The sequence below is a fragment of the Mustelus asterias genome, unplaced genomic scaffold (genome assembly GCF_964213995.1).
Source record: "Mustelus asterias unplaced genomic scaffold, sMusAst1.hap1.1 HAP1_SCAFFOLD_1451, whole genome shotgun sequence".
Lineage (NCBI taxonomy): Eukaryota > Metazoa > Chordata > Chondrichthyes > Carcharhiniformes > Triakidae > Mustelus > Mustelus asterias.
Genome location: NW_027591396.1, coordinates 12374 through 24746, shown reverse-complemented (window position 1 = coordinate 24746; position 12373 = coordinate 12374).

The window sequence follows — 12373 nt, the reverse complement described above, 5'->3', positions numbered from 1 at the left end:
ACCTCTGACTCAGGCAGAACATGATGTGGAGATGCCGGCGTTGGACTGGGGTAAACACAGTAAGAAGTTTAACAACACCAGCTTAAAGTCCAACAGCTTTATTTGGTAGCAAAAGCCACACAAGCTTTCGGAGCTCCAAGCCCCTTCTTCAGGTGAGTGGGAATTCTGTTCACAACAGGGCAGATAAAGACACAGACTCAATTTACATGAATAATGGTTGGAATGCGAATCCTTACAGCGAATCAAGGCAGAACATTCCAGATACCAGCAGTCACTACGTTAAAAACATCTCCTCATCACAGATTCATACAGTGCAGAAGAGACCCTTCGGCCCATCGAGTCTGCACCGACACGTGAGGACCACCTAACATACCGACCTCACCCCATTTACCAGCACTTGGCCCATAGCCCTGAATGTGATGATGTGCCAAGTGCTTATCCAGCTACTTTTTAAAGGATGTGAGGCAACTTGCCTCTGCCAACCTCCCAGGCAGCGCATTCCAGACTGGCACCACCCTGTGGGTAAAACAGATTTTCCTCACATCCCCCCCAAACCTCCTGCCCCTCACCTTGAACCTATGTCCCCTCGTGACTGACCCTTCAACTAAGGGGAACAGCTGCTCCCGATCCACACTCTTCATGTCTCTCATAATCTTGTCCACCTCAATCAGGTCGCCCCCCCAGTCTTCTCTGCTCCAATGAATACAACACAAGCCTACTCAACATCTCATTTTTAATTTTGTTTATTAGTGTCACAAGGAGGCTTGCATTAACACTGTGAAGTTACGGTGATAATTCCCCAGATGCCACAATCTGGTGTTCGGTTACACTGAGAGAAAATTTACCACGGCCAATGCACCCTAACCAGCACATCATTCACACTGTGGGAGGAAACCACAGCACCCAGAGGAAAGGCACGCAGACACGGAGAGAACGTGCAGACTCCACACAGACAGTGACCTAAGCCGAGAATCGAACCTGGGTCCCTGGCGCTGTGATGCAGCAGTGATAACAACTGTGCCACCGTGTGGCCCACAGCTCTCTTCATAGCTGAAACACTCCAGCTCAGATGCATCCTGGTGAATCTCCTCTGCATCCTGTCCAGTGCATTCACACCCTTCCTATAATGTGGCGACCAGAACCGCACACAGTACTCCAGCTGTGGCCTCACCAAAGTTTTATATAGCTCCAACATGTCTACCCTGCTTTTGTAATCTATGCCTCGACTGAAAAAGGCAAGTGTTCCGCATGCCTCTTACACCGCTCCACTAACATGCAAATCAGCAAATGAGAAATATTTGGGTTGGATGAGTCCTTGGCAGTATGGATTAGAAGTTTGGTAAGAGATAGGAAACAGAGGGGAGGTAGAGATGGGCATTTCTCAGACTGGAGACGAGTTGAAAGTGGTGTTCCCCAGGGATCAGTGTTGGGATCCTTGCTTTTTCTGATTTATATTAACAGCTTAGCGACGGGGGTTGAACGCACAATCTCCAAATTTGCAGATGACGCTGAGCTCGGGAGAAGAGAGAAGAGTGACACTGAGCGACTTCAGAGGGACATGGACAAGTTGGCCAAATGGGCAGACACCTGGGAGATGAATTTCAATGCAGCGAAATGGGAGGGAATGCATTTTGGTGCAAGAAACATGGGGAGACGATACAGACTCAATGGTACAACGTTGAGGGGACTACAGGAGCAGATGGGCCTTGGGTTTCAAGTGATTCATTCTCTGAAGGTGGCCAGGCAAGATGAAACAGTTGTTAAGAAGTCGGATAGGATCCTTGGGTTTATAAAGAGAGGCATAGAGTATAAAAGCAAGGAAGTGATGCTACACCTCTACAAATCATTGGACAGATCACATTCGGAGCACTGTGATCAGTTCTGGGCACCGTATTTAAGGAAGGACGTTAAAGTCCTCGAGAGAGGCAGAGAGAGAGAGAGAGTGCAAAGGAGATTCACTCGAATGATTCCAGGAATGAGAAATTTTAGATCCAAGGAAAGATGAGAGAAATTGGCCTTATTCTCCTTGGAGCAGAGAAGATTAAGAGGTGACCTTATCGAGGTGTTCAGAATGATGAACAATGTTGACAGGGTGAAGAAGGATATTCTGTTTCCACTCGTTGGTGTGTCAGTGACGAAGGGGTCACAATTTCAAGATGGTCAGCAAGGGAGCTGGGAGTGTGATGAGGAGAAACTGCTTTACTCGGAGAGTTGTTGGGATTTGGAATGCGCTGCCTGGGAGAGAGGTGGAGGCAGATTCCATAGGAGGATTCAAAAGAGAGGCGGATACATATTTGAAAGTGATTGCTTTAGGGGGCTAAGGAGACAGGGCTGGAGAATGGGACTCGCTGGGTGGCTCTTCCGGGATCGGGGCAGACATGATGGGCCGAATGGCCTCCTGCTGTTCTGTGATTCGAGAACACCCTTTGTGTGAAGAAGTGTTCCTTAATTTCACTTTGAAAGGGTTTCAGAATATTTTTAATATTTCAGACAATGATCCCAGTCCCAGACTCCACAACCAGCAAGAAACATTTCTCTTTCTCTATCCTATCAGTTTCCATTATTCTCCTGACAACTTGGATCAAATTATCCCTGACACTCCAAAATTCCCGGGAATACAACCCTCGTTTGTGTCTCCATGGCTGCGTCTCTGTCACATTTAAAATACGAATGTTACCTTAGCGAGGAGACAACTCTGTCAGAAATATCTCAGTGCTGCGCTCACATCAAATGGCCGCTGGGAAGAAAGGCCAAATGGCTGACTGATATTTGTGGATATTTTTCAGATTCCCAGAGAGGGAGAGGGAGAGATGGAGAGAGGGACAGAAGACACAGAGAGTGAGAAAAAGAAATAAACACAGAATTACCGTGGGCCCATTTAGTTTATGTTTTCTCTGCTCTCCTCAACTTCCTGTCCGAACTCCACTTGCCTCCTTCTGCCCTGCAACAATTCTGTGATCCTGTGATGGGATAAACAGACCGAGGGAGGAAATATGAAGGTCTGCAGCATCTTTGAGAGTGGATTAATTGCAGGAATGAGGGATGTGAGCTCCAGGGTGAGGTTGGAGAAACGGGGCTTGTTCCCCTTGAGGGGAGATTTGCTCGAGATGTACAAGATTAGGACAGGTTTAGATGAAGTCGATAAAGGAAAGCTGTTGCTGTGAGCTGATTGGGTTCAGGGATGACAGGGAGACACAATTTAAAGTTTCAGGAGAGACGCAGTGAGGGAATGTGAGGAAAAACATCTTTCACACACACACAGAGCCTGGGAATGTGTTTGGACGCACGGCCTATGAGGATGGTGGAAGCGGAGATGATGAGTGAATGACAGGGATGGAGAGGTGACACTAGGAGAGGCAATGGCCTAGTGCTATTATCTCCAGACTATTAATCCAGAAACTCAGCGAATGTTCTGGGGACCTGGGTTTGAATCCCACCAATTGGAATTCAATAAAAATATCTGGAATTAAGAATCTACTGGTGACCATGAAACCATTGTCGATTGTCGGAAAAACCCGTCTGGTTCACTAATGTCTTTTAGGGAAGGAAATCTGCCATCCTCACGTGGTCTGGGCTACGTGTGACTCCAGAGCCACAGCAATGCGGTTAACTCTCAACTGCCCGCGAAGAGCAACTCGATGCAATAAATTCTGTTCAGCCAGCGATGCCCGTGTCCCACGAAAGAATTAAAGAAAACTTCAATCAACTCACTCCTGAACCTTCTAAATCCCAGGGATGCAGAATAAATCTCCATCGAAACTGTCCTGTGACACAATACACCACAGAGTTAGAAACACAGTCAATGCCTCTACTTTCTCAGAAGATGAAGGAAATTGGGCATGTCAGCTACAACTCTCACTAACTCATTCTTTCTGGTTACATCACAGCTTGGTCTGGGGCTCCTGTTCTGCCCAAGACCGCAAGGATCTACAAAAGGTCATGAATGTAGCCCAATCCATCACGCAAACCGGCCTCCCATCCACTGACTCTGTCTACACTTCCCGCTGCCTCGGAAAAGCAGCCAGCATAATGAAGGGCCTCACCCACCCCGGACATTCTCTCTTCCACCTTCTGCCGTCGGGAAAAAGATACAAAAGTCTGAGGTCACGTACCAACCCACTCAAGAACAGCTTCTTCCCTGCTGCTGTCAGACTTTTGAATGGACCTACCCTGCATTAAATTGATCTTTCTCTCCACCCTAGCTATGACTGTAACACTACATTCTGCACTCTCTCGCTTCCTTCTCTATGAACAGTATGCTTTGTCTGTATAGCGCACAAGAAACAAGACTTTTCACTGTATACTAATATGATAATAATAAATCAAATCAAAATAATTAATCAAGTCAAAGTATTTACCCTGCTAATCCCCCTAAGACTATGGGGAAAGTTAGCATGGCCAATCCACCGAACCCGCACATCTTTGGGCTGAGAGAAGGAAGAGCGGCACTCGGAGGAAACCCATGCAGATAGTGACCCGAGGCTGGATATGAACTTGTGTCCCTGGTGCTGTGATACAGCAGTGCTAACCACTGGTGCCACCGTGCTGCCCGCTCCTGTTTGGGAGCTTCACCAGGTTGACACCTCATTTTTAAGGGATGCCAGGTTGGCCCCGTGGCTTGATGGAAATGGTTGAGTGGGGAATGAATCATTCTCTGTTATCTGCAGTGTCCTGGACATTGAGAGAAATTGACACTCAGACACATAAAACAACAACCTGCATTGATATAGCACCTTGAACAGAAACGTCCTCAGATGCTTCACAGGAGCCTGGAGTGAAAAATTAGAAGCCGAGTCACAGGCGAGTTTAGGGACAAAAGAATTGCCCCAAAGATCTGGTCAAAAAGGGGTTGTTATTAGGAAGTGTCTGAATGGTGGAAAGGGAGGTATGAAGACAGAGAGTTTTGGGAAGGAATTCCAGAGTTGGAGCCACACAGTGAACTGCAGACCCCAATGGTGAAAGGATTAAAATGGGGAATGGTCAGGGAGCCAGGATTAAAGGAAAACAGATATCAGAGGATGGTGGGACTGGGGGATATAGGGAGGGCTCATTTACAGAAGACAGTACCAAACTTTAACCACATCTCGTGTGAAGAAGTGCTTCCTAATTTAGAATTGAAAGAAGTTTAGAAGTTTATGTATTAGTGTCAGAAGTCGGCTTACATTAACACGGTAATGAAGTTACTGTGAAAATCCCTTAGTCACCAACCTCCGGCGCCTGTTCGGGTAACACTGAGGGAGAATTTAGCATGGCCAATGCACCCGAAACAGCACATCTTTCAGACTGAGGGAGGAAACCGGAGCATCCGGAGGAAACCCACGCAGACACAGGGAGAACATGCGGACTCCGCACAGACAGGAATAAATGAATCTTTTTCTAACTAGCAGGCAGTGACGAGTGGGGTCCCGCAGGGGTCAGTTCTTGGGTCCCAGCTATTCACAAAACACATCAGTGATTTGGATGAGGGAACCAAACGTAATATTCTCAAGTTTGCTGATGAGGCGAAACTTAGTGGGAATGTGAGTGATGGGGAGGATGTTAAGAGGCTTCGGGGTGATTTAGACAAGTTGAGTGAGTGGGGAAATACATGGCAGATGCAGAATAATGTGGATAAATGTGACGTTATCCACTTTGGACGGAGGAAGAGAATGGCAGAGTATTAGTTGAATGGTGATAGATTGGGAAATGTTGTACAAAGGGACCTGGGTATCTGAGAACACCAGTCACTGAAAGCAAGCATGCAGCTACAGCAAGCAGTTAGGACGACCAATGGGATGTTGTCCTTCATTGCAAGAGGATTGGAGTAGAAGAGCAAGGATGTCTTACTGCAGCTGGACAGAGCCTCGGTGAGACCACACCTGGAGTCTTGTGTACAGTGTTCCTCTCCTTATCTGAGGAAGGATGTACTTGCCACAGAGGGAGAGCAGTGAATGTTCACCAGACTGATTCCTGGGATGGCAGCATTGATGTCTGAGGGGAGATTGGGTCGGCTGGGCCTGTATTCACTGGAATGTAGAAGAGTGAGCGGGGATCTAATTGAAAGGTATAAAATTCTGACAGTGCTGGACAGGCTGGATACAGGGATATTGTTTCCTCCGGCTGGGGGTGTCTGGAACAAGGGGTCACAGTCTCAGGATATGGGGGAGGCCATTTGGGACTGAGATGAGGGGAAACCTCTTCACTCAGAGGGTGGTGAACCTGTGGAATTCTCTCCCACAGAAAGCTGTGGAGACCAAGTCACTGAATATATTTAAGAAGGAAAGAGATAGATTTCTAGACTCTAAAGGTGTCGAGGTGTATGGGGAGAGCGCTGGGGTATGGCATTGAGACAGAGGATCGGCCATGATAGTGTTGAATGGTGGGTCAGGCTCGAAGGGCTGAATGGCCTCCTCCTCCTCCTATTTTCGATGTTGATGTGACCGCCCCAAGTCTCTTTGGGCCTCCACTCTTTCCAGCCTTTCCCCATTCATAAAGCAATCTGTTCTATCATTTTTAAAGTGGGTGACCACACAATTGTCTCCAATGAAATCCATCTTTCACTCTTGGAACCATTCAGTTAAGACATTTCACTTTAGGGCGGCATGGTGGCACAGTGGTTCGTACTGCTGCCTCACAGCGCCAGGGACCCGGGATCAATTCCAGCCTCAGCTCGCTGTCTGTGTAGAGTTCTCCCAGTGTCTGCGTGGGTTTCCTCCGGGTGCTCCAGTTTCCTCCCACAGTCCAAACATGTGCGGGTCAGGTGGATTGGCCATGATAAATTGACCTTAGTGTCAGGGGATTAACAGGGTAAATAGATGGGATTACGGGAATCGGGCCTGGGTGGGATTGTGGTCGATGCAGACTCGATGGGCCGAATGGTCTGCCCTTTAGGGATTCTATGATTCTAGGATCTCAAATCATTGATAAATACGATGAAACTGAGACAGACACGGGGGCTTTGCAGCAGCAGACAGAATGGGAATCATTGCATCCTGCACCGAGTTTTATTACACAACCAATTTCAGAAAATTCACAACTCTAATTCACAACAGCAAAGTGTGGGATTGCAAACTTGGAATTATTAGCACAGGACTAAAGTTTAAAAGCTAAACACTGACATTCGGAAACAGGAGATGGCCTCACATCTTCAATTCTGTGATTGTCCCCCATCTCCTGCTCTGAATATTACAATATCTCTGCCCCCTTCATGCGTCTGCAGACTTTGAAAGTTACTCAGACATTGGTGAAACTAGTCTTTATCTCGGGGCGTTTCCTGTGAAATATGCGCGTTCTCCAAAGAGACACAATCTAATTGACGCTTTCTGATACAATCTGAATCTCCTTTCAAACAACCTCCCAACCCCACTGTGCAGGAATGTCACCTTTTGTCACATTGTTGACACTTTATCAGGAGGGAAAAGTAGATTCAACTGACAGATTCTGAGCCCCAGGTTGAATCTTTAAGATGTAAAACTGAACTGAAAGCCCAGGTCTCTCTGTTCCTGCATCCATTTTAACATTGACCCATTGATTTTAAATTGCTTCTCCTGTATAAAAATATAATCTATCGACCTCAGAGTTAAACATTAATAAGCGACTGAGCATCAACTGCGAATTATAGAAGGTAGTTCCAAACTAATATCACAGCTGGTGTGGCAAAGTGTTTCTGAATTCCACTCCTACAAGTCTAAAATCCTCAACATTGTTTGAAATCCAATGTCCCCAAGTCCTGGACTCCCCAACCAGCAGGAAAAGTTGTTCTTTATCAGTCCTCTCCATTCCCCTTATTATCTTGAAGTGTTTGATCCAATCATCCCGTAGCCTAAATTCCAGCATTACAGAGTAACACTTCAACTACACTTTTCAACAAACAATCCCAAACCAAATACAGAACAGGGTTCATAGAATCCTGCAGTGCAGGAGGCCATTCGGCCCATCGAGTCAGCACTGACCACAATCCCACCCAGGCCCCATCCCTATAATCCCACACATTTACCTCAGCCACTCCTCCTGACACTAAGGGACAATTTAGCTTGGCCAATCCACCTAACCTGTACACCTGATAGAAGTCTGCCAGATTATGAGGGGCATGAACAGAGTGGATAGTCAGAAGATTTTTCCCAGGGTGGAAGAGTTATTACTCGGGGGCATAGGTTTAAGGTGCGAGGGGCAAGGTTTAAAGGAGATGTGGGAGGAAAGTTTTTTTACACAGAGGGTGGTGGGTGCCTGGAACTCGTTGCCAGGGGAGGGAGTGGAAACGGATACGATAGTGACTTTTCAAGGGCGTCTTGACAAAGACATGAATAAGATGGGAATGGAGGGATATGGTCCCCGGAAGGGTAGGGGGTTTTAGTTCAGTCAGGCAGCATGGTCGGTGCAGGATTGGAGAGCCGAAAGACCTGTTCCCGTGCTGTAATTTTCTTTGTTCTATCTTTGGAGTGTGGGATGAAACCGGAGCACCCGGAGGAAACCCACACAAATATGGGAAGGACGTTCAAACTCCAGTCAGAAAGTGACCCATGCTGGGAATCGAAGGCGGGTCCCTGGCACTGTGAGGAAGCAGTGCTAACCCCTGCATCACTGTGCCACCCCCATATTGAAAACTTGGGTTCAAATTCAAGACAGCCGCAAATTCACTTTGAGAAAAGTTCCCTCTGCTGTTGAAAGGAATTTTTAATTGAGGATTTTTATTTCTGGGAAAACTGAACTCACATTGAACAGCATCCCAGTGTGGGATTTAAACTCTCGTTTGTTTCAGTCATGGGGAGAGAGATGGAGCGAGAGGGAGAGATACAGATACAGAGGCAGAGAGACACAGATTCAGGATGGGATAGCGCTGTACATGTTTCAGAGCTGACACTGAGACACACACGGGATGTACAATCGCAGACCAGAGTGAATCATTCTCTGTTACCTGCAGTGTCCTGGACATGGACAGAAGCTGACACTCAGACACACACAACAACAACTTGCATTTATATAGCACCTTGAACAGTATCATCCCAAGATGCTTCACAGGAGCCTTAATGTGAGAAATTTGACCCCGAGTCACAGGAGAGTTTAGGGTCACATGTCCCAAAGGTTTGGCCAGATGGTTTTTACGAACTATTTTAATTGGAGGAAAAGGAGGTATTAAAATGGAGAAAACCAATCTGCTTCACTCATGTCCTTTATGGAAGGAAATCTGCCGTCCTTACCTGGTCGGGCCTACATGTGACTCCAGCCTCACAGCAATGTGGTTGACTCTTAGATGCTGTTTGAAATGGCCTAGCAAGCCACTCAGTTCATGAGCAATTAGGGACGAGGAGTAAACGCTGGCAGAACCAGCCAGGCCCACATCCCATGGATGCATTTGAGTAAAACGTTCAGGGAAGGAATTCCAGAGTTGGAGCCCACGCAGATGAAGACACAGCTCCCAATGGGGAAACGATTCAAATTGTGGATGGTCACGGAGCCAGAATGAAAGGAAAACAGATATGGGAGGATGGTGGGACTGGAGGAGGTGGATAAACAGCAAGAAACATTTCTCTCTCTCTGTGCTATCAGTTTCCATTATTCTCCTGACAACTTGGATCAAATTGTCCCTGACACTCCAAAATTCCCGGGAATACAGCCCTCGTTTGTGTCTCCATAGCTGCGTATCTGTCACATTTAAAATACTAACGTTACTTTAGTGAAGAGACAACTCTGTCAGAAATATCTCAGTGCTGCGTTCACACGAAATGGCCACTGGGAAGAAACGCCAAATGGCTGCCTGATATTTGTGGATATTTTTCACGGAATCCCAGAAAGGGAGAGATGGACAGAAGACACAGACACAGAGAGTGAGAAAAAGAGAGAGACACAGATTGATGGAGGTATAAAAGCTTTCCCTTTACCTGCACATGATTTAACTTGTTCCCAGTTGGTTTATGGTTTCTCTCCTCAACTTATTATCCAAAGTGCATCACTTCACATTTCTCAGTGTTGAAGTTAACTGTCTGTCCGTTTCATTTCAATCTCCTCTGCACCCGCTCCCGAACACAAATAATTGTCTGGTAGAAAGTGAGAAGGAGCCTCGACAGAGAGGTTGGGAAGGATTGAATGGGGAGAGGCAGAAACCCTCAACACATTTCAAAACTATACTGATTTCCACTTGAAGGAATAACTTCTCCACCCGAACACTATCCCGTCATTCTCGATAAGCGCATGCTGCCCGTGTTCTGGGATAAATTACACGCAAGTGAAAAGATTATTTTAAATAGTGGGGTTACATTTGCCACCCCCCAATCTGTAGGAACTGCTCCAGAGTCTATAGAATTTTGGAAGATGACCAGCAATGCATCCAATATTTCCAGCGCCGCTTCCTTTAATACTCTGGGATGTAGATTATCAGGCCCTGGGGATTTGTCAGCCTTTAACCCCATTCATTCCCCCAGCACCATTTTCTTACTAATACTGATTTCCTTCAATTCAATTCCACACTCTCACTAAACCATTGGTTCCCTAACATTTCTGCCAGGTTATCTGTGCCTCTTTTGTGAAGACAGAACCAAAGTATATGTTCAATTCTTCTGCCATTTCTTTGCTCCCCATTATAATTTCCCCGGAGAGATGGAGAGAGGCAGAGTCACTGAGAGATAGGGATGAGATAGTAATGCAGAGAGTAACAGTGAGATATTCAGGTGGGCAAACAGCTAATAGTGGGGTACAACAAGGATCACTCCAAAGCCACAGATATTGCCTCACGTTGCCGCTGTCGCCATTTACCTTAAATCAGCATCCTCTGCTTCCCAACCTTTCCCCCAATGTGCCGATTATCTCAAAGCTGATCCTCTCAGTCCCGGGACATCACGGCAGGAGTTCCTCAGGGTGAGTGTCCGAGGCCCCACCATCTTCAGCTGCTCCATCACTGACCTTCCCTCCATAGGTGAGATGTTCGCTGATGATCGCACCATTCACAACTCCTCAGATTGTGAAATAGTCAATGCAGAAATACTGACAGATTCTGAGCCCCAGGTTGAATCTTTAAGATGTAAAAATGAACTGAAAGCCCAGGTCTCTCTGTTCCTGCAAGTATTTTAACATAGACCCATCGATTTTAAATTGCTTCTCCTGTGTGTAAAATACCATCTATCAACTTCAGGTTTGAACATTAATAAGCGACTGAGCATCAACTGTGAATTATAGAAGGTAGTTCCAAACTAATATCACACCTGGTGTGGCAAAGTGCTCCTGAATTTCACTCCGAAAAGTCTAAAACCCTAAACATTGTCTAAAATCCAATGTCCCCCAAGTCCTGTCCCCATCAAACACTCCCAGTACAGATACAGCACAGGGTTAGGTACAGAGTAAAGCTCCCTCGACACTGTCCCCATTAAACACACCCAGGACAAATACAGCACGGGGTTCAATACAGAGTAAAGGTCCCTCGACACTGTCTCCATCAAACACTCGCAGGACTGGGACAGCACGGGGTTAGATACAGAGTAAAGCTCCCTCTACACTGTCCCCCATCAAACACACCCAGGACAGGGACAGCACGGGGTTAGATACAGAGTAAAGCTCCCTCTACACTGTCCCCCATCAAACACACCCAGGACAGGTACAGAACGGGGTTAGATACAGAGTGAAGCTCCCTCTACACTGTCCCCATCAAACACTCCCAGGACAGGTACAGCACAGGGATCGATACAGAGTGAAGCTCCCTCTACACTGTCTCCATCAAACACTCCCAGGACAGGTACAGCACGGGGTTCGATACAGAGTGAAGCTCCCTCTACACTGTCCCCCATCAAACACTCCCAGGACAGTGACAGCACGGGGATCGATACAGAGTGAAGCTCCCTCTACACTGTCTCCATCAAACACTCCCAGGACAGGGACAGCACGGGGTAAGATACAGAGCAAAGCTCGCTCTACACTGTCCCCATAAACCACTTCCAGGAGAGATATAGCACGTGGTTAGATACAGAGTAAAGCTCCCTCTACACTGTCCCCCATCAAACACGCCCAGGACAGGTACGGCACGTGTTTAGATACAGAGTGAGGCTCCCTCTACACTGTCCCCATCAAACACTCCCAGGACAGGGACAGCACGGGGTTAGATACAGAGTAAAGCTCCCTCTACACTGTCCCCCATCAAACACTCCCAGGACAGGTACAGCACGGGGTTAGATACAGAGTAAAGCTCCCTCTACACTGTCCCCCATCAAACACTCCCAGGACAGGTACAGCACGGGTTTCGATACAGAGTGAAGCTCCCTCGACACTATCCCCATCAAACACTCCCAGGACATGTACAGCACGGGTTTCGATACAGAGTGAAGCTCCCTCGACACTGTCCCCATCAAACACTCCCAGGACAGGGACAGCACGGGGTGAGATTCAGAGTGAAGCTCCCTATACACTGTCC